Raw genomic sequence first — 23357 nt, forward strand, 5'->3', positions numbered from 1 at the left:
GTTTAAAAGATTGCTTTATTTCTTTGTCTTTTTTGAAAGACTTGTTTGGCCTTCTTTTAATATGAGTTACATGTTGTTGAAGTATGAAAAAGAAGCCATGTTGGTTCATTAGGCTTATTGACTGCTTTTTTCAAATGTGAGCTGATAGCTCGATCGGTTAAGGCATTGGTTTATCTATCAGCAGGTCCCCACAAGGTTGTGGGTTCAATCCCTGACACAGCGAAGGTAACAATTTATTTTCCTTTTTAAAATCTAATAGTTTGTTTACTTTGTGACATTAAACTGTAAATCTATTTGATAATTTAAAAGATCTGTTTAAAAGATTGCTTTATTTCTTGGTCTTTTTTGAAAGACTTGTTTGCCCTTATTTTAATGGGTTACATGGTGTTGAAGTATGGAAAAGAAGCCATGTTGGTTCATTAGGCTTATTGACTGCTTTTTCAAATGTGAACTGATAGCTCAATGGGTTAAGGCATTGGTTTATCTATCAGCAGGTCCCCACCAGGTTGTAGGTTCAAGCCCCGACACAGCCAAGGTAACAATTTAATTTCTTTTTTAAAATCTAATAGTTTGTCTACTTTGTGACATTAAACTGTAAATCTATTTGATGATTAAAAAGACATGTTTAAAAGATTGCTTTATTTCTTGGTCTTTTTTAAAAGACTTGTTTGGCCGTATTTTAATGGGTTACATGGTGTTGAAGTATGGAAAAGAAGCCATTTTGGTTCATTAGGCTTATTGACTGCTTTTTCAAATGTGAACTGATAGCTCAATCGGTTAAGGCATTGGTTTATCTATCAGCAGGTCCCCACAAGGTTGTGGGTTCAAGCACCGACACAGCCAAGGTAACAATTGAATTTCTTTTTTAAAATCTCATAGTTTGTCTACTTTGTGACATTAAACTGTAAATCTATTTGATAATTAAAAAGACATTTTTAAAAGATTGCTTTATTCCTTGGTCTTTTTTGAAAGACTTGTTTGGCCTTCTTTTAATATGAGTTACATGGTGTTGAAGTATGGAAAAGAAGCCATGTTGGTTCATTCGGCTTATTGACTGCTTTTTTAAATGCGAACTGATAGCTCAATCGGTTAAGGCATTGGTTTATCTATCAGCAGGTCCCCACAAGGTTATAGGTTCAAGCCCCTACACAGCCAAGGTAACAATTTAATTTATTTTTTAAAATCTAATTGTTTGTCTACTTTGTGACATTAAACTGTAAATCTATTTGATGATTAAAAAGACATTTTTAAAAGATTGCTTTATTCCTTGGTCTTTTTTGAAAGACTTTTTTGGCCTCTCTTTTAATATGAGTTACATGTTGTTGAACTATGGAAAAGAAGCCATGTTGGTTCATTAGGCTTATTGACTGCTTGTTCAAATGTGAACTGATAGCTCAATGGGTTAAAGCATTGTTTTATCTATCAGCAGGTCCCCACAAGGTTGTGGGTTCAAGGCCCGACACAGCCAAGGTAACAATTTAATTTATTTTTTAAAATCTAATAGTTTGTCTACTTTGTGACATTAAACTCTAAATCTATTTGATAATTAAAAACACCTGTTTAAAAGATTGCTTTATTTCTTTGTCTTTTTTTAAAGACTTGTTTGGCCTTCTTTTATTATGAGTTACATGTTGTTGAAGTATGAAAAAGAAGCCATGTTGGTTCATTAGTCTTATTAATTGCTTTTTCAAATGTGAGCTGATAGCTCAATCGGTTAAGGCATTGGTTTATCTATCAGCAGGTCCCCACAAGGTTGTGGGTTCAAGCCCTGACACAGCCAAGGTAACAATTTAATTTTTTTTTTAAAATCTAATAGTTTGTCTACTTTGTGACATTAAACTCTAAATCTATTTGATAATTAAAAAGATCTGTTTAAAAGATTGCTTTATTTCTTTGTCTTTTTTGAAAGACTTGTTTGGCCTTCTTTTAATATGAGTTACATGGTGTTGAAGTATGAAAAAGAAGCCATGTTGGTTCATTAGGCTTATTGACTGCTTTTTTCAAATGTGAGCTGATAGCTCAATCGGTTAAGGCATTGGTTTATCTATCAGCAGGTCCCCACAAGGTTGTCGGTTCAATCCCTGACACAGCGAAGGTAACAATTTATTTTCCTTTTTAAAATCTAATAGTTTGTTTACTTTGTGACATTAAACTGTAAATCTATTTGATAATTTAAAAGATCTGTTTAAAAGATTGCTTTATTTCTTGGTCTTTTTTGAAAGACTTGTTTGGCCGTCTTTTAATGAGTTACATGGAGTTGAAGTATGGAAAAGAAGCCATGTTGGTTCATTAGGCTTATTGACTGCATGTTTAAATGTGAACTGGTATCTCATTGGGTTAAGGCATTGGTTTATCTATCAGCAGTTTCCCACAAGGTTGTGGGTACAAGCCCTGACACAGCCAAGGTAACAATTTAATTTCTTTTTTAAAATCTAATAGTTTGTCTACTTTGTGACATTAAACTGTAAATCTATTTGATAATTAAAAAGACATGTTTAAAAGATTGCTTTATTTCTTGGTCTTTTTTGAAAGACTTGTTTGACCTTATTTTAATGGGTTACATGGTGTTGAAGTATGGAAAAGAAGCCATGTTGGTTCATTAGGCTTATTGACTGCTTTTTCAAATGTGAATTGATAGTTTAATGGGTTAAGGCATTGGTTTATCTATCAGCAGGTCCCCACAAAGTTGTAGGTTCAAGCCCCGACACAGCCAAGGTAACAATTTAATTTCTTTTTTAAAATCTAATAGTTTGTCTACTTTGTGACATTAAACTGTAAATCTATTTGATGATTAAAAAGACATGTTTAAAAGATTGCTTTATTTCTTGGTCTTTTTTGAAAGACTTGTTTGGCCGTATTTTAATGGGTTACATGGTGTTGAAGTATGGAAAAGAAGCCATTTTGGTTCATTAGGCTTATTGACTGCTTTTTCAAATGTGAACTGATAGCTCAATAGGTTAAGGCATTGGTTTATCTATCAGCAGGTCCCCACAAGGTTGTGGGTTCAAGCCCCGACACAGCCAAGGTAACAATTTAATTTCTTTTTTAAAATCTCATAGTTTGTCTACTTTGTGACATTAAACTGTAAATCTATTTGATAATTAAAAAGACATTTTTAAAAGATTGCTTTATTCCTTGGTCTTTTTTGAAAGACTTGTTTGGCCTTCTTTTAATATGAGTTACATGGTGTTGAAGTATGGAAAAGAAGCCATGTTGGTTCATTCGGCTTATTGACTGCTTTTTTAACTGTGAACTGATAGCTCAATCGGTTAAGGCATTGGTTTATCTATCAGCAGGTCCCCACAAGGTTGTATGTTCAAGCCCCTACACAGCCAAGGTAACAATTTAATTTATTTTTTAAAATCTAATTGTTTGTCTACTTTGTGACATTAAACTGTAAATCTATTTGATGATTAAAAAGACATTTTTAAAAGATTGCTTTATTCCTTGGTCTTTTTTGAAAGACTTTTTTGGCCTTCTTTTAATATGAGTTACATGTTGTTGAACTATGGAAAAGAAGCCATGTTGGTTCATTAGGCTTATTGACTGCTTGTTCAAATGTGAACTGATAGCTTAATGGGTTAAGGCATTGGTTTATCTATCAGCAGGTCCCCACAAGGTTGTGGGTTCAAGCCCCGACACAGCCAAGGTAACAATTTAATTTCTTTTTTAAAATCTAATAGTTTGTCTACTTTGTGACATTAAACTCTAAATCTATTTGATAATTAAAAACACCTGTTTAAAAGATTGCTTTATTTCTTTGTCTTTTTTTAAAGACTTGTTTGGCCCTTCTTTTAATATGAGTTACATGTTGTTGAAGTATGGAACAGAAGCCCTGTTCGTTCATTAGGCTTATTGACTGCTTCTTCAAACGTGAACTGATAGCTCAATGGGTTAAGGCATTGGTTTATCCATCAGCAGGTCCCCACAAGGTTGTAGGTTCAAGCCCCGACACAGCCAAGGTAACAATTTAATTCGTTTTTTAAAATCTAATAGTTTGTCTACTTTGTGACATTAAACTGTAAATCTATTTGATGATTAAAAAGACATGTTTAAAAGATTGCTTTATTTCTTGGTCTTTTTTGAAAGACTTGTTTGGCCGTCTTTTAATAAGTTACATGGAGTTGAAGTATGGAAAAGAAGCCATGTTGGTTCATTAGGCTTATTAACTGCATGTTTAAATGTGAACTGATAGCTCAATGGGTTAAGGCATTGGTTTATTTATTAGCAGGTCCCCACAAGATTGTAGTTTCAAGCCCCGACACAGCCAAGGTAAAAATTTAATTTCTTTTTTAAAATCTAATAGTTTGTCTACTTTGTGACATTAAACTGTAAATCTATTTAATGATTAAAAAGACATGTTTAAAAGATTGCTTTATTTCTTGGTCTTATTTGAAAGACTTGTTCGGCCGTATTTTAATGGGTTACATGGTGTTGAAGTATGGAAAAGAAGCCATTTTGGTTCATTAAGCTTATTGACTGCTTTTTCAAATGTGAACTGATAGCTCAATCGGTTAAGGCATTGGTTTATCTATCAGCAGGTCCCCACAAGGTTGTAGGTTCAAGCCCCTACACAGCCAAGGTAACAATTTAATTTATTTTTTAAAATCTAATTGTTTGTCTACTTTGTGACATTAAACTGTAAATCTATTTGATGATTAAAAAGACATTTTTAAAAGATTGCTTTATTCCTTGGTCTTTTTTGAAAGACTTTTTTGGCCTTCTTTTAATATGAGTTACATGTTGTTGAACTATGGAAAAGAAGCCATGTTGGTTCATTAGGCTTATTGACTGCTTGTTCAAATGTGAACTGATAGCTCAATGGGTTAAGGCATTGGTTTATCTATCAGCAGGTCCCCACAAGGTTGTGGGTTCAAGCCCCGACACAGCCAAGGTAACAATTTAATTTCTTTTTTAAAATCTAATAGTTTGTCTACTTTGTGACATTAAACTCTAAATCTATTTGATGATTAAAAACACCTGTTTAAAAGATTGCTTTATTTCTTTGTCTTTTTTTAAAGACTTGTTTGGCCTTCTTTTAATATGAGTTACATGTTGTTGAAGTATGAAAAAGAAGCCATGTTGGTTCATTAGTCTTATTGACTGCTTTTTCAAATGTGAGCTGATAGCTCAATCGGTTAAGGCATTGGTTTATCTATCAGCAGGTCCCCACAAGGTTGTGGGTTCAAGCCCCTACACAGCCAAGGTAACAATTTAATTTATTTTTTAAAATCTAATTGTTTGTCTACTTTGTGACATTAAACTGTAAATCTATTTGATGATTAAAAAGACATTTTTAAAAGATTGCTTTATTTCTTTGTCTTTTTTTAAAGACTTGTTTGGCCTTCTTTTAATATGAGTTACATGTTGTTGAAGTATGAAAAAGAAGCCATGTTGGTTCATTAGGCTTATTGACTGCTTTTTTCAAATGTTAGCTGATAGCTCAATCGGTTAAGGCATTGGTTTATCTATCAGCAGGTCCCCACAAGGTTGCGGGTTCAAGGCCCGACACAGCCAAGGTAACAATTTAATTTCTTTTTTAAAATCTAATAGTTTGTCTACTTTGTGACATTAAACTCTAAATCTATTTGATAATTAAAAACACCTGTTTAAAATATTGCTTTATTTCTTGGTCTTTTTTGAAAGACTTGTTTGCCCTTATTTTAATGGGTTACATGGTGTTGAAGTATGGAAAAGAAGCCATGTTGGTTCATTAGGCTTATTGACTGCTTTTTCAAATGTGAACTGATAGCTCAATGGGTTAAGGCATTGGTTTATCTATCAGCAGGTCCCCACCAGGTTGTAGGTTCAAGCCCCGACACAGCCAAGGTAACAGTTTAATTTCTTTTTTAAAATCTAATAGTTTGTCTACTTTGTGACATTAAACTGTAAATCTATTTGATGATTAAAAAGACATGTTTAAAAGATTGCTTTATTTCTTGGTCTTTTTTAAAAGACTTGTTTGGCCGTATTTTAATGGGTTACATGGTGTTGAAGTATGGAAAAGAAGCCATTTTGGTTCATTAGGCTTATTGACTGCTTTTTCAAATGTGAACTGATAGCTCAATCGGTTAAGGCATTGGTTTATCTATCAGCAGGTCCCCACAAGGTTGTGGGTTCAAGCACCGACACAGCCAAGGTAACAATTGAATTTCTTTTTTAAAATCTCATAGTTTGTCTACTTTGTGACATTAAACTGTAAATCTATTTGATAATTAAAAAGACATTTTTAAAAGATTGCTTTATTCCTTGGTCTTTTTTGAAAGACTTGTTTGGCCTTCTTTTAATATGAGTTACATGGTGTTGAAGTATGGAAAAGAAGCCATGTTGGTTCATTCGGCTTATTGACTGCTTTTTTAAATGCGAACTGATAGCTCAATCGGTTAAGGCATTGGTTTATCTATCAGCAGGTCCCCACAAGGTTATAGGTTCAAGCCCCTACACAGCCAAGGTAACAATTTAATTTATTTTTTAAAATCTAATTGTTTGTCTACTTTGTGACATTAAACTGTAAATCTATTTGATGATTAAAAAGACATTTTTAAAAGATTGCTTTATTCCTTGGTCTTTTTTGAAAGACTTTTTTGGCCTCTCTTTTAATATGAGTTACATGTTGTTGAACTATGGAAAAGAAGCCATGTTGGTTCATTAGGCTTATTGACTGCTTGTTCAAATGTGAACTGATAGCTCAATGGGTTAAGGCATTGGTTTATCTATCAGCAGGTCCCCACAAGGTTGTGGGTTCAAACCCCGACACAGCCAAGGTAACAATTGAATTTCTTTTTTAAAATCTAATAGTTTGTCTACTTTGTGACATTAAACTCTAAATCTATTTGATAATTAAAAAGATCTGTTTAAAAGATTGCTTTATTTCTTTGTCTTTTTTAAAAGACTTGTTTGGCCTTCTTTTAATATGAGTTACATGTTGTTGAAGTATGAAAAAGAAGCCATGTTAGTTCATTAGGCTTATTGACTGCTTTTTTCAAATGTGAGCTGATAGCTCAATCGGTTAAGGCATTGGTTTATCTATCAGCCGGTCCCCACAAGGTTGTCGGTTCAATCCCTGACACAGCGAAGGTAACAATTTTTTTTCCTTTTTAAAATCTAATAGTTTGTCTACTTTGTGACATTAAACTCTAAATCTATTTGATAATTTAAAAGATCTGTTTAAAAGATTGCTTTATTTCTTTGTCTTTTTTGAAAGACTTGTTTGGCCCTTCTTTTAATATGAGTTACATGTTGTTGAAGTATGGAACAGAAGCCCTGTTCGTTCATTAGGCTTATTGACTGCTTCTTCAAACGTGAACTGATAGCTCAATGGGTTAAGGCATTGGTTTATCCATCAGCAGGTCCCCACAAGGTTGTAGGTTCAAGCCCCGACACAGCCAAGGTAACAATTTAATTTCTTTTTTAAAATCTAATAGTTTGTCTACTTTGTGACATTAAACTGTAAATCTATTTGATGATTAAAAAGACATGTTTAAAAGATTGCTTTATTTCTTGGTCTTTTTTGAAAGACTTGTTTGGCCGTCTTTTAATGAGTTACATGGAGTTGAAGTATGGAAAAGAAGCCATGTTGGTTCATTAGGCTTATTGACTGCTTTTTTCAAATGTGAGCTGATAGCTCAATCGGTTAAGGCATTGGTTTATCTATCAGCAGGTCCCCACAAGGTTGTGGGTTCAAACCCCGACACAGCCAAGGTAACAATTGAATTTCTTTTTTAAAATCTAATAGTTTGTCTACTTTGTGACATTAAACTCTAAATCTATTTGATAATTAAAAACACCTGTTTAAAAGATTGCTTTATTTCTTTGTCTTTTTTTAAAGACTTGTTTGGCCTTCTTTTATTATGAGTTACATGTTGTTGAAGTATGAAAAAGAAGCCATGTTGGTTCATTAGTCTTATTAATTGCTTTTTCAAATGTGAGCTGATAGCTCAATCGGTTAAGGCATTGGTTTATCTATCAGCAGGTCCCCACAAGGTTGTGGGTTCAAGCCCTGACACAGCCAAGGTAACAATTTAATTTTTTTTTTAAAATCTAATAGTTTGTCTACTTTGTGACATTAAACTCTAAATCTATTTGATAATTAAAAAGATCTGTTTAAAAGATTGCTTTATTTCTTTGTCTTTTTTGAAAGACTTGTTTGGCCTTCTTTTAATATGAGTTACATGGTGTTGAAGTATGAAAAAGAAGCCATGTTGGTTCATTAGGCTTATTGACTGCTTTTTTCAAATGTGAGCTGATAGCTCAATCGGTTAAGGCATTGGTTTATCTATCAGCAGGTCCCCACAAGGTTGTCGGTTCAATCCCTGACACAGCGAAGGTAACAATTTATTTTCCTTTTTAAAATCTAATAGTTTGTTTACTTTGTGACATTAAACTGTAAATCTATTTGATAATTTAAAAGATCTGTTTAAAAGATTGCTTTATTTCTTGGTCTTTTTTGAAAGACTTGTTTGGCCGTCTTTTAATGAGTTACATGGAGTTGAAGTATGGAAAAGAAGCCATGTTGGTTCATTAGGCTTATTGACTGCATGTTTAAATGTGAACTGGTATCTCATTGGGTTAAGGCATTGGTTTATCTATCAGCAGTTTCCCACAAGGTTGTGGGTACAAGCCCTGACACAGCCAAGGTAACAATTTAATTTCTTTTTTAAAATCTAATAGTTTGTCTACTTTGTGACATTAAACTGTAAATCTATTTGATAATTAAAAAGACATGTTTAAAAGATTGCTTTATTTCTTGGTCTTTTTTGAAAGACTTGTTTGACCTTATTTTAATGGGTTACATGGTGTTGAAGTATGGAAAAGAAGCCATGTTGGTTCATTAGGCTTATTGACTGCTTTTTCAAATGTGAATTGATAGTTTAATGGGTTAAGGCATTGGTTTATCTATCAGCAGGTCCCCACAAAGTTGTAGGTTCAAGCCCCGACACAGCCAAGGTAACAATTTAATTTCTTTTTTAAAATCTAATAGTTTGTCTACTTTGTGACATTAAACTGTAAATCTATTTGATGATTAAAAAGACATGTTTAAAAGATTGCTTTATTTCTTGGTCTTTTTTGAAAGACTTGTTTGGCCGTATTTTAATGGGTTACATGGTGTTGAAGTATGGAAAAGAAGCCATTTTGGTTCATTAGGCTTATTGACTGCTTTTTCAAATGTGAACTGATAGCTCAATAGGTTAAGGCATTGGTTTATCTATCAGCAGGTCCCCACAAGGTTGTGGGTTCAAGCCCCGACACAGCCAAGGTAACAATTTAATTTCTTTTTTAAAATCTCATAGTTTGTCTACTTTGTGACATTAAACTGTAAATCTATTTGATAATTAAAAAGACATTTTTAAAAGATTGCTTTATTCCTTGGTCTTTTTTGAAAGACTTGTTTGGCCTTCTTTTAATATGAGTTACATGGTGTTGAAGTATGGAAAAGAAGCCATGTTGGTTCATTCGGCTTATTGACTGCTTTTTTAACTGTGAACTGATAGCTCAATCGGTTAAGGCATTGGTTTATCTATCAGCAGGTCCCCACAAGGTTGTATGTTCAAGCCCCTACACAGCCAAGGTAACAATTTAATTTATTTTTTAAAATCTAATTGTTTGTCTACTTTGTGACATTAAACTGTAAATCTATTTGATGATTAAAAAGACATTTTTAAAAGATTGCTTTATTCCTTGGTCTTTTTTGAAAGACTTTTTTGGCCTTCTTTTAATATGAGTTACATGTTGTTGAACTATGGAAAAGAAGCCATGTTGGTTCATTAGGCTTATTGACTGCTTGTTCAAATGTGAACTGATAGCTTAATGGGTTAAGGCATTGGTTTATCTATCAGCAGGTCCCCACAAGGTTGTGGGTTCAAGCCCCGACACAGCCAAGGTAACAATTTAATTTCTTTTTTAAAATCTAATAGTTTGTCTACTTTGTGACATTAAACTCTAAATCTATTTGATAATTAAAAACACCTGTTTAAAAGATTGCTTTATTTCTTTGTCTTTTTTTAAAGACTTGTTTGGCCCTTCTTTTAATATGAGTTACATGTTGTTGAAGTATGGAACAGAAGCCCTGTTCGTTCATTAGGCTTATTGACTGCTTCTTCAAACGTGAACTGATAGCTCAATGGGTTAAGGCATTGGTTTATCCATCAGCAGGTCCCCACAAGGTTGTAGGTTCAAGCCCCGACACAGCCAAGGTAACAATTTAATTCGTTTTTTAAAATCTAATAGTTTGTCTACTTTGTGACATTAAACTGTAAATCTATTTGATGATTAAAAAGACATGTTTAAAAGATTGCTTTATTTCTTGGTCTTTTTTGAAAGACTTGTTTGGCCGTCTTTTAATAAGTTACATGGAGTTGAAGTATGGAAAAGAAGCCATGTTGGTTCATTAGGCTTATTAACTGCATGTTTAAATGTGAACTGATAGCTCAATGGGTTAAGGCATTGGTTTATTTATTAGCAGGTCCCCACAAGATTGTAGTTTCAAGCCCCGACACAGCCAAGGTAAAAATTTAATTTCTTTTTTAAAATCTAATAGTTTGTCTACTTTGTGACATTAAACTGTAAATCTATTTAATGATTAAAAAGACATGTTTAAAAGATTGCTTTATTTCTTGGTCTTATTTGAAAGACTTGTTCGGCCGTATTTTAATGGGTTACATGGTGTTGAAGTATGGAAAAGAAGCCATTTTGGTTCATTAAGCTTATTGACTGCTTTTTCAAATGTGAACTGATAGCTCAATCGGTTAAGGCATTGGTTTATCTATCAGCAGGTCCCCACAAGGTTGTAGGTTCAAGCCCCTACACAGCCAAGGTAACAATTTAATTTATTTTTTAAAATCTAATTGTTTGTCTACTTTGTGACATTAAACTGTAAATCTATTTGATGATTAAAAAGACATTTTTAAAAGATTGCTTTATTCCTTGGTCTTTTTTGAAAGACTTTTTTGGCCTTCTTTTAATATGAGTTACATGTTGTTGAACTATGGAAAAGAAGCCATGTTGGTTCATTAGGCTTATTGACTGCTTGTTCAAATGTGAACTGATAGCTCAATGGGTTAAGGCATTGGTTTATCTATCAGCAGGTCCCCACAAGGTTGTGGGTTCAAGCCCCGACACAGCCAAGGTAACAATTTAATTTCTTTTTTAAAATCTAATAGTTTGTCTACTTTGTGACATTAAACTCTAAATCTATTTGATGATTAAAAACACCTGTTTAAAAGATTGCTTTATTTCTTTGTCTTTTTTTAAAGACTTGTTTGGCCTTCTTTTAATATGAGTTACATGTTGTTGAAGTATGAAAAAGAAGCCATGTTGGTTCATTAGTCTTATTGACTGCTTTTTCAAATGTGAGCTGATAGCTCAATCGGTTAAGGCATTGGTTTATCTATCAGCAGGTCCCCACAAGGTTGTGGGTTCAAGCCCCTACACAGCCAAGGTAACAATTTAATTTATTTTTTAAAATCTAATTGTTTGTCTACTTTGTGACATTAAACTGTAAATCTATTTGATGATTAAAAAGACATTTTTAAAAGATTGCTTTATTTCTTTGTCTTTTTTTAAAGACTTGTTTGGCCTTCTTTTAATATGAGTTACATGTTGTTGAAGTATGAAAAAGAAGCCATGTTGGTTCATTAGGCTTATTGACTGCTTTTTTCAAATGTTAGCTGATAGCTCAATCGGTTAAGGCATTGGTTTATCTATCAGCAGGTCCCCACAAGGTTGCGGGTTCAAGGCCCGACACAGCCAAGGTAACAATTTAATTTCTTTTTTAAAATCTAATAGTTTGTCTACTTTGTGACATTAAACTCTAAATCTATTTGATAATTAAAAACACCTGTTTAAAATATTGCTTTATTTCTTGGTCTTTTTTGAAAGACTTGTTTGCCCTTATTTTAATGGGTTACATGGTGTTGAAGTATGGAAAAGAAGCCATGTTGGTTCATTAGGCTTATTGACTGCTTTTTCAAATGTGAACTGATAGCTCAATGGGTTAAGGCATTGGTTTATCTATCAGCAGGTCCCCACCAGGTTGTAGGTTCAAGCCCCGACACAGCCAAGGTAACAGTTTAATTTCTTTTTTAAAATCTAATAGTTTGTCTACTTTGTGACATTAAACTGTAAATCTATTTGATGATTAAAAAGACATGTTTAAAAGATTGCTTTATTTCTTGGTCTTTTTTAAAAGACTTGTTTGGCCGTATTTTAATGGGTTACATGGTGTTGAAGTATGGAAAAGAAGCCATTTTGGTTCATTAGGCTTATTGACTGCTTTTTCAAATGTGAACTGATAGCTCAATCGGTTAAGGCATTGGTTTATCTATCAGCAGGTCCCCACAAGGTTGTGGGTTCAAGCACCGACACAGCCAAGGTAACAATTGAATTTCTTTTTTAAAATCTCATAGTTTGTCTACTTTGTGACATTAAACTGTAAATCTATTTGATAATTAAAAAGACATTTTTAAAAGATTGCTTTATTCCTTGGTCTTTTTTGAAAGACTTGTTTGGCCTTCTTTTAATATGAGTTACATGGTGTTGAAGTATGGAAAAGAAGCCATGTTGGTTCATTCGGCTTATTGACTGCTTTTTTAAATGCGAACTGATAGCTCAATCGGTTAAGGCATTGGTTTATCTATCAGCAGGTCCCCACAAGGTTATAGGTTCAAGCCCCTACACAGCCAAGGTAACAATTTAATTTATTTTTTAAAATCTAATTGTTTGTCTACTTTGTGACATTAAACTGTAAATCTATTTGATGATTAAAAAGACATTTTTAAAAGATTGCTTTATTCCTTGGTCTTTTTTGAAAGACTTTTTTGGCCTCTCTTTTAATATGAGTTACATGTTGTTGAACTATGGAAAAGAAGCCATGTTGGTTCATTAGGCTTATTGACTGCTTGTTCAAATGTGAACTGATAGCTCAATGGGTTAAGGCATTGGTTTATCTATCAGCAGGTCCCCACAAGGTTGTGGGTTCAAACCCCGACACAGCCAAGGTAACAATTGAATTTCTTTTTTAAAATCTAATAGTTTGTCTACTTTGTGACATTAAACTCTAAATCTATTTGATAATTAAAAAGATCTGTTTAAAAGATTGCTTTATTTCTTTGTCTTTTTTAAAAGACTTGTTTGGCCTTCTTTTAATATGAGTTACATGTTGTTGAAGTATGAAAAAGAAGCCATGTTAGTTCATTAGGCTTATTGACTGCTTTTTTCAAATGTGAGCTGATAGCTCAATCGGTTAAGGCATTGGTTTATCTATCAGCCGGTCCCCACAAGGTTGTCGGTTCAATCCCTGACACAGCGAAGGTAACAATTTTTTTTCCTTTTTAAAATCTAATAGTTTGTCTACTTTGTGACATTAAACTCTAAATCTATTTGATAATTTAAAAGATCTGTTTAAAAGATTGCTTTATTTCTTTGTCTTTTTTGAAAGACTTGTTTGGCCCTTCTTTTAATATGAGTTACATGTTGTTGAAGTATGGAACAGAAGCCCTGTTCGTTCATTAGGCTTATTGACTGCTTCTTCAAACGTGAACTGATAGCTCAATGGGTTAAGGCATTGGTTTATCCATCAGCAGGTCCCCACAAGGTTGTAGGTTCAAGCCCCGACACAGCCAAGGTAACAATTTAATTTCTTTTTTAAAATCTAATAGTTTGTCTACTTTGTGACATTAAACTGTAAATCTATTTGATGATTAAAAAGACATGTTTAAAAGATTGCTTTATTTCTTGGTCTTTTTTGAAAGACTTGTTTGGCCGTCTTTTAATGAGTTACATGGAGTTGAAGTATGGAAAAGAAGCCATGTTGGTTCATTAGGCTTATTGACTGCTTTTTTCAAATGTGAGCTGATAGCTCAATCGGTTAAGGCATTGGTTTATCTATCAGCAGGTCCCCACAAGGTTGTGGGTTCAAACCCCGACACAGCCAAGGTAACAATTGAATTTCTTTTTTAAAATCTAATAGTTTGTCTACTTTGTGACATTAAACTCTAAATCTATTTGATAATTAAAAAGATCTGTTTAAAAGATTGCTTTATTTCTTTGTCTTTTTTAAAAGACTTGTTTGGCCTTCTTTTAATATGAGTTACATGTTGTTGAAGTATGAAAAAGAAGCCATGTTAGTTCATTAGGCTTATTGACTGCTTTTTTCAAATGTGAGCTGATAGCTCAATCGGTTAAGGCATTGGTTTATCTATCAGCAGGTCCCCACAAGGTTGTCGGTTCAATCCCTGACACAGCGAAGGTAACAATTTTTTTTCCTTTTTAAAATCGAATAGTTTGTCTACTTTGTGACATTAAACTCTAAATCTATTTGATAATTTAAAAGATCTGTTTAAAAGATTGCTTTATTTCTTTGTCTTTTTTGAAAGACTTGTTTGGCCCTTCTTTTAATATGAGTTACATGTTGTTGAAGTATGGAACAGAAGCCCTGTTCGTTCATTAGGCTTATTGACTGCTTTTTTCAAATGTGAGCTGATAGCTCAATCGGTTAAGGCATTGGTTTATCTATCAGCAGGTCCCCACAAGGTTGTCGGTTCAATCCCTGACACAGCGAAGGTAACAATTTTTTTTCCTTTTTAAAATCTAATAGTTTGTCTACTTTGTGACATTAAACTCTAAATCTATTTGATAATTTAAAAGATCTGTTTAAAAGATTGCTTTATTTCTTTGTCTTTTTTGAAAGACTTGTTTGGCCCTTCTTTTAATATGAGTTACATGTTGTTGAAGTATGGAACAGAAGCCCTGTTCGTTCATTAGGCTTATTGACTGCTTCTTCAAACGTGAACTGATAGCTCAATGGGTTAAGGCATTGGTTTATCCATCAGCAGGTCCCCACAAGGTTGTAGGTTCAAGCCCTGACACAGCCAAGGTAACAATTTAATTTCTTTTTTAAAATCTAATAGTTTGTCTACTTTGTGACATTAAACTGTAAATCTATTTGATGATTAAAAAGACATGTTTAAAAGATTGCTTTATTTCTTGGTCTTTTTTGAAAGACTTGTTTGGCCGTCTTTTAATGAGTTACATGGAGTTGAAGTATGGAAAAGAAGCCATGTTGGTTCATTAGGCTTATTGACTGCTTTTTTCAAATGTGAGCTGATAGCTCAATCGGTTAAGGCATTGGTTTATCTATCAGCAGGTCCCCACAAGGTTGTGGGTTCAAACCCCGACACAGCCAAGGTAACAATTGAATTTCTTTTTTAAAATCTAATAGTTTGTCTACTTTGTGACATTAAACTCTAAATCTATTTGATAATTAAAAAGATCTGTTTAAAAGATTGCTTTATTTCTTTGTCTTTTTTAAAAGACTTGTTTGGCCTTCTTTTAATATGAGTTACATGTTGTTGAAGTATGAAAAAGAAGCCATGTTAGTTCATTAGGCTTATTGACTGCTTTTTTCAATTGTGAGCTGATAGCTCAATCGGTTAAGGCATTGGTTTATCTATCAGCAGGTCCCCACAAGGTTGTCGGTTCAATCCCTGACACAGCGAAGGTAACAATTTATTTTCCTTTTTAAAATCTAATAGTTTGTTTACTTTGTGACATTAAACTGTAAATCTATTTGATAATTTAAAAGATCTGTTTAAAAGATTGCTTTATTTCTTGGTCTTTTTTGAAAGACTTGTTTGGCCGTCTTTTAATGAGTTACATGGAGTTGAAGTATGGAAAAGAAGCCATGTTGGTTCATTAGGCTTATTGACTGCATGTTTAAATGTGAACTGGTATCTCATTGGGTTAAGGCATTGGTTTATCTATCAGCAGTTTCCCACAAGGTTGTGGGTACAAGCCCTGACACAGCCAAGGTAACAATTTAATTTCTTTTTTAAAATCTAATAATTTGTCTACTTTGTGACATTAAACTGTAAATCTATTTGATAATTAAAAAGACATGTTTAAAAGATTGCTTTATTTCTTGGTCTTTTTTGAAAGACTTGTTTGACCTTATTTTAATGGGTTACATGGTGTTGAAGTATGGAAAAGAAGCCATGTTGGTTCATTAGGCTTATTGACTGCTTTTTCAAATGTGAATTGATAGTTTAATGGGTTAAGGCATTGGTTTATCTATCAGCAGGTCCCCACAAGGTTGTAGGTTCAAGCACAGCCAAGGTAACAATTTAATTTCTTATTTAAAATCTAATAGTTTGTCTACTTTGTGACATTAAACTGTAAATCTATTTGATGATTAAAAAGACATGTTTAAAAGATTGCTTCATTTCTTGGTCTTTTTTGAAAGACTTGTTTGGCCGTATTTTAATGGGTTACATGGTGTTGAAGTATGGAAAAGAAGCCATTTTGGTTCATTAGGCTTATTGACTGCTTTTTCAAATGTGAACTGATAGCTCAATAGGTTAAGGCATTGGTTTATCTATCAGCAGGTCCCCACAAGGTTGTGGGTTCAAGCCCCGACACAGCAAAGGTAACGATTGAATTTCTTTTTTAAAATCTCATAGTTTGTCTACTTTGTGACATTAAACTGTAAATCTATTTGATAATTAAAAAGACATTTTTAAAAGATTGCTTTATTCCTTGGTCTTTTTTGAAAGACTTGTTTGGCCTTCTTTTAATATGAGTTACATGGTGTTGAAGTATGGAAAAGAAGCCATGTTGGTTCATTCGGCTTATTGACTGCATGTTTAAATGTGAACTGGTATCTCATTGGGTTAAGGCATTGGTTTATCTATCAGCAGTTTCCCACAAGGTTGTGGGTACAAGCCCTGACACAGCCAAGGTAACAATTTAATTTCTTTTTTAAAATCTAATCGTTTGTCTACTTTGTGACATTAAACTGTAAATCTATTTGATGATTAAAAAGACATGTTTAAAAGATTGATTGCTTTATTTCTTGGTCTTTTTTGAAAGACTTGTTTGGCCGTATTTTAATGGGTTACATGGTGTTGAAGTATGGAAAAGAAGCCATTTTGGTTCATTAAGCTTATTGACTGCTTTTTCAAATGTGAGCTGATAGCTCATTGGGTTAAGGCATTGGTTTATCTATTAGCAGGTCCCCACAAGGTTGTAGGTTCAGGCCCCGACACAGCCAAGGTAACAATTTAATTTCTTTTTTAAAAATCTAATAGTTTGTCTACTTTGTGACATTAAACTGTAAATCTATTTGATGATTAAAAAGACATGTTTAAAAGATTGCTTTATTTCTTTTTTGAAAGACTTGTTTGGCCTTCTTTTAATATGAGTTACATGGTGTTGAAGTATGGAAAAGAAGCCATGTTGGTTCATTCGGCTTATTGACTGCTTTTTTAAATGTGAACTGATAGCTCAATCGGTTAAGGCATTGGTTTATCTATCAGCAGGTCCCCACAAGGTTGTGGGTTCAAGCCCCTACACAGCCAAGGTAACAATTTAATTTATATTTTAAAATCTAATAGTTTGTCTACTTTGTGACATTAAACTCTAAATCTATTTGATAATTAAAAAGATCTGTTTAAAAGATTGCTTTATTTTTTTGTCTTTTTTGAAAGACTTGTTTGGCCTTCTTTTAATATGAGTTACATGTTGTTGAAGTATGAAAAAGAAGCCATGTTGGTTCATTAGGCTTATTGACTGCTTTTTTCAAATGTGAGCTGATAGCTCAATCGGTTAAAGCATTGGTTTATCTATCAGCAGGTCCCCACAAGGTTGTCGGTTCAATCCCTGACACAGCAAAGGTAACAATTTATTTTCCTTTTTAAAATCTAATAGTTTGTTTACTTTGTGACATTAAACTCTAAATCAATTTGATAATTTAAAAGATCTGTTTAAAAGATTGCTTTATTTCTTTGTCTTTTTTGAAAGACTTGTTTGGCCCTTCTTTTAATATGAGTTACATGTTGTTGAAGTATGGAACAGAAGCCCTGCTCGTTCATTAGGCTTATTGACTGCTTCTTCAAACGTGAACTGATAGCTCAATGGGTTAAGGCATTGGTTTATCCATCAGCAGGTCCCCACAAGGTTGTAGGTTCAAGCCCCGACACAGCCAAGGTAACAATTTAATTTCTTTTTTAAAATCTAATAGTTTGTCTACTTTGTGACATTAAACTGTAAATCTATTTGATGATTAAAAAGACATGTTTAAAAGATTGCTTTATTTCTTGGTCTTTTTTGAAAGACTTGTTTGGCCGTCTTTTAATGAGTTACATGGAGTTGAAGTATGGAAAAGAAGCCATGTTGGTTCATTAGGCTTATTGACTGCTTTTTTCAAATGTTAGCTGATAGCTCAATCGGTTAAGGCATTGGTTTATCTATTAGCAGGTCCCCACAAGATTGTAGGTTCAAGCCCCGACACAGCCAAGGTAACAATTTAATTTCTTTTTTAAAATCTAATAGTTTGTCTACTTTGTGACATTAAACTCTAAATCTATTTGATAATTAAAAACACCTGTTTAAAAGATTGCTTTATTTCTTGGTCTTTTTTGAAAGACTTGTTTGGCCTTCTTTTAATATGAGTTACATGGTGTTGAAGTATGGAAAAGAAGCCATGTTGGTTCATTCGGCTTATTGACTGCTTTTTTAAATGTGAACTGATAGCTCAATCGGTTAAGGCATTGGTTTATCTATCAGCAGGTCCCCACAAGGTTGTAGGTTCAACCCCCTACACAGCCAAGGTAACAATTTAATTTCTTTTTTAAAATCTAATTGTTTGTCTACTTTGTGACATTAAACTCTAAATCTATTTGATGATTAAAAAGACATTTTTAAAAGATTGCTTTATTCCTTGGTCTTTTTTGAAAGACTTTTTTGGCCTTCTTTTAATATGAGTTACATGTTGTTGAACTATGGAAAAGAAGCCATGTTGGTTCATTAGGCTTATTGACTGCTTGTTCAAATGTGAACTGATAGCTCAATGGGTTAAAGCATTGTTTTATCTATCAGCAGGTCCCCACAAGGTTGTGGGTTCAAGGCCCGACACAGCCAAGGTAACAATTTAATTTCTTTTTTAAAATCTAATAGTTTGTCTACTTTGTGACATTAAACTCTAAATCTATTTGATAATTAAAAACACCTGTTTAAAATATTGCTTTATTTCTTTGTCTTTTTTTAAAGACTTGTTTGGCCTTCTTTTAATATGAGTTACATGTTGTTGAAGTATGAAAAAGAAGCCATGTTGGTTCATTAGTCTTATTAATTGCTTTTTCAAATGTGAGCTGATAGCTCAATCGGTTAAGGCATTGGTTTATCTATCAGCAGGTCCCCACAAGGTTGTGGGTTCAAGCCCTGACACAGCCAAGGTAACAATTTAATTTCTTTTTTAAAATCTAATAGTTTGTCTACTTTGTGACATTAAACTCTAAATCTATTTGATAATTAAAAAGATCTGTTTAAAAGATTGCTTTATTTCTTTGTCTTTTTTGAAAGACTTGTTTGGCCTTCTTTTAATATGAGTTACATGTTGTTGAAGTATGAAAAAGAAGCCATGTTGGTTCATTAGGCTTATTGACTGCTTGCCCAAAGAGGAGAGGATAGCTCAATGGGTTAAGGCATTGATTTATTTATCAGCAGGTCCCCACAAGGTTGTGGGTTCAAACCCTGGCACAGCCAAGCTAACAATTTTATTTCTTTTTTAAAATCTAATAGTTTGTCTACTTTGTTACATTAAACTGTAAATCTATTTGATGATTAAAAAGACATGTTTAAAAGATTGCTTTATTTCTTGGTCTTTTTTGAAAGACTTGTTTGGCCGTCTTTTAATGAGTTACATGGAGTTGAAGTATGGAAAAGAAGCCATGTTGGTTCATTAGGCTTATTGACTGCATGTTTAAATGTGAACTGATATCTCATTGGGTTAAGGCATTGGTTTATCTATTAGCAGTTTCCCACAAGGTTGTGGGTTCAAGCCGTGACACAGCCAAGGTAACAATTTAATTTCTTTTTTTAAAATCTAATAGTTTGTCTACTTTGTGACATTAAACTGTAAATCTATTTGATAATTAAAAAGACATGTTTAAAAGATTGCTTTATTTCTTGGTCTTTTTTGAAAGACTTGTTTGACCTTATTTTAATGGGTTACATGGTGTTAAAGTATGGAAAAGAAGCCATGTTGGTTCATTAGGCTTATTGACTGCTTTTTCAAATGTGAATTGATAGTTTAATGGGTTAAGGCATTGGTTTATCTATCAGCAGGTCCCCACAAGGTTGTAGGTTCAAGCCCCGACACAGCCAAGGTAACAATTTAATTTCTTATTTAAAATCTAATAGTTTGTCTACTTTGTGACATTAAACTGTAAATCTATTTGATGATTAAAAAGACATGTTTAAAAGATTGCTTCATTTCTTGGTCTTTTTTGAAAGACTTGTTTGGCCGTATTTTAATGGGTTACATGGTGTTGAAGTATGGAAAAGAAGCCATTTTGGTTCATTAGGCTTATTGACTGCTTTTTCAAATGTGAGCTGATAGCTCAATCGGTTAAGGCATTGGTTTATCTATCAGCAGGTCCCCACAAGGTTGTCGGTTCAATCCCTGACACAGGGAAGGTAACAATTGATTTTCCTTTTTAAAATCTAATAGTTTGTTTACTTTGTGACATTAAACTCTAAATCAATTTGATAATTTAAAAGATCTGTTTAAAAGATTGCTTTATTTCTTTGTCTTTTTTGAAAGACTTGTTTGGCCCTTCTTTTAATGTGAGTTACATGTTGTTGAAGTATGGAACAGAAGCCCTGTTCGTTCATTAGGCTTATTGACTGCTTCTTCAAACGTGAACTGATAGCTCAATGGGTTAAGGCATTGGTTTATCCATCAGCAGGTCCCCACAAGGTTGTAGGTTCAATCCCTGACACAGCGAAGGTAACAATTTATTTTCCTTTTTAAATCTAATAGTTTGTCTACTTTGTGACATTAAACTCTAAATCTATTTGATAATTTAAAAGATCTGTTTAAAAGATTGCTTTATTTCTTTGTCTTTTTTGAAAGACTTGTTTGGCCCTTCTTTTAATATGAGTTACATGTTGTTGAAGTATGGAACAGAAGCCCTGTTCGTTCATTAGGCTTATTGACTGCTTCTTCAAACGTGAACTGATAGCTCAATGGGTTAAGGCATTGGTTTATCCATCAGCAGGTCCCCACAAGGTTGTAGGTTCATGCCCCGACACAGCCAAGGTAACAATTTAATTTCTTTTTTAAAATCTAATAGTTTGTCTACTTTGTGACATTAAACTGTAACTCTATTTGATGATTAAAAAGACATGTTTAAAAGATTGCTTTATTTCTTGGTCTTTTTTGAAAGACTTGTTTGGCCGTCTTTTAATGAGTTACATGGAGTTGAAGTATGGAAAAGAAGCCATGTTGGTTCATTAGGCTTATTGACTGCATGTTTAAATGTGAACTGATATCTCATTGGGTTAAGGCATTGGTTTATCTATCAGCAGTTTCCCACAAGGTTGTGGGTTCAAGCCCTGACACAGCCAAGGTAACAATTTAATTTCTTTTTTTAAAATCTAATAGTTTGTCTACTTTGTGACATTAAACTGTAAATCTATTTGATAATTAAAAAGACATGTTTAAAAGATTGCTTTATTTCTTGGTCTTTTTTGAAAGACTTGTTTGACCTTATTTTAATGGGTTACATGGTGTTGAAGTATGGAAAAGAAGCCATGTTGGTTCATTAGGCTTATTGACTGCTTTTTCAAATGTGAACTGATAGCTCAATGGGTTAAGGCATTGTTTTATCTATCAGCAGGTCCCCACAAGGTTGTAGGTTCAAGCCCCGACACAGCCAAGGTAACAATTTAGTTTCTTTTTAAAAATCTAATAGTTTGTCTACTTTGTGACATTAAACTGTAAATCTATTTGATGATTAAAAAGACATGTTTAAAAGATTGCTTTATTTCTTGGTCTTTTTTGAAAGACTTGTTTGGCCGTATTTTAATGGGTTACATGGTGTTGAAGTATGGAAAAGAAGCCATTTTGGTTCATTAGGCTTATTGACTGCTTTTTCAAATGTGAGCTGATAGCTCAATCGGTTAAGGCATTGGTTTATCTATCAGCAGGTCCCCACAAGGTTGTCGGTTCAATCCCTGACACAGGGAAGGTAACAATTTATTTTCCTTTTTAAAATCTAATAGTTTGTTTACTTTGTGACATTAAACTCTAAATCAATTTGATAATTTAAAAGATCTGTTTAAAAGATTGCTTTATTTCTTTGTCTTTTTTGAAAGACTTGTTTGGCCCTTCTTTTAATATGAGTTACATGTTGTTGAAGTATGGAACAGAAGCCCTGTTCGTTCATTAGGCTTATTGACTGCTTCTTCAAACGTGAACTGATAGCTCAATGGGTTAAGGCATTGGTTTATCCATCAGCAGGTCCCCACAAGGTTGTAGGTTCAATCCCTGACACAGCGAAGGTAACAATTTATTTTCCTTTTTAAATCTAATAGTTTGTCTACTTTGTGACATTAAACTCTAAATCTATTTGATAATTTAAAAGATCTGTTTAAAAGATTGCTTTATTTCTTTGTCTTTTTTGAAAGACTTGTTTGGCCCTTCTTTTAATATGAGTTACATGTTGTTGAAGTATGGAACAGAAGCCCTGTTCGTTCATTAGGCTTATTGACTGCTTCTTCAAACGTGAACTGATAGCTCAATGGGTTAAGGCATTGGTTTATCCATCAGCAGGTCCCCACAAGGTTGTAGGTTCAAGCCCCGACACAGCCAAGGTAACAATTTAATTTCTTTTTTAAAATCTAATAGTTTGTCTACTTTGTGACATTAAACTGTAAATCTTTTTGATGATTAAAAAGACATGTTTAAAAGATTGCTTTATTTCTTGGTCTTTTTTGAAAGACTTGTTTGGCCGTCTTTTAATGAGTTACATGGAGTTGAAGTATGGAAAAGAAGCCATGTTGGTTCATTAGGCTGATTGACTGCATGTTTAAATGTGAACTGATATCTCATTGGGTTAAGGCATTGGTTTATCTATCAGCTGTTTCCCACAAGGTTGTGGGTTCAAGCCCTGACACAGCCCAGGTAACAATTTAATTTCTTTTTTAAAATCTAATAGTTTGTCTACTTTGTGACATTAAACTCTAAATCTATTTGATAATTAAAAAGATCTGTTTAAAAGATTGCTTTATTTCTTTGTCTTTTTTGAAAGACTTGTTTGGCCTTCTGTTAATATGAGTTACATGTTGTTGAAGTATGAAAAAGAAGCCATGTTGGTTCATTAGGCTTATTGACTGCTTTTTTCAAATGTGAGCTGATAGCTCAATGGGTTAAGGCATTGGTTTATCCATCCGCAGGTCCCCACAAGGTTGTAGGTTCAAGCTCCGACACAGCCAAGGTAACAATTTAATTTCTTTTTTAAAATCTAATAGTTTGTCTACTTTGTGACATTAAACTGTAAATCTATTTGATGATTAAAAAG

This window comes from Silurus aristotelis (genome assembly GCF_946808225.1).
Source record: "Silurus aristotelis genome assembly, chromosome: 5".
In the NCBI taxonomy this organism is placed as follows: domain Eukaryota; kingdom Metazoa; phylum Chordata; class Actinopteri; order Siluriformes; family Siluridae; genus Silurus; species Silurus aristotelis.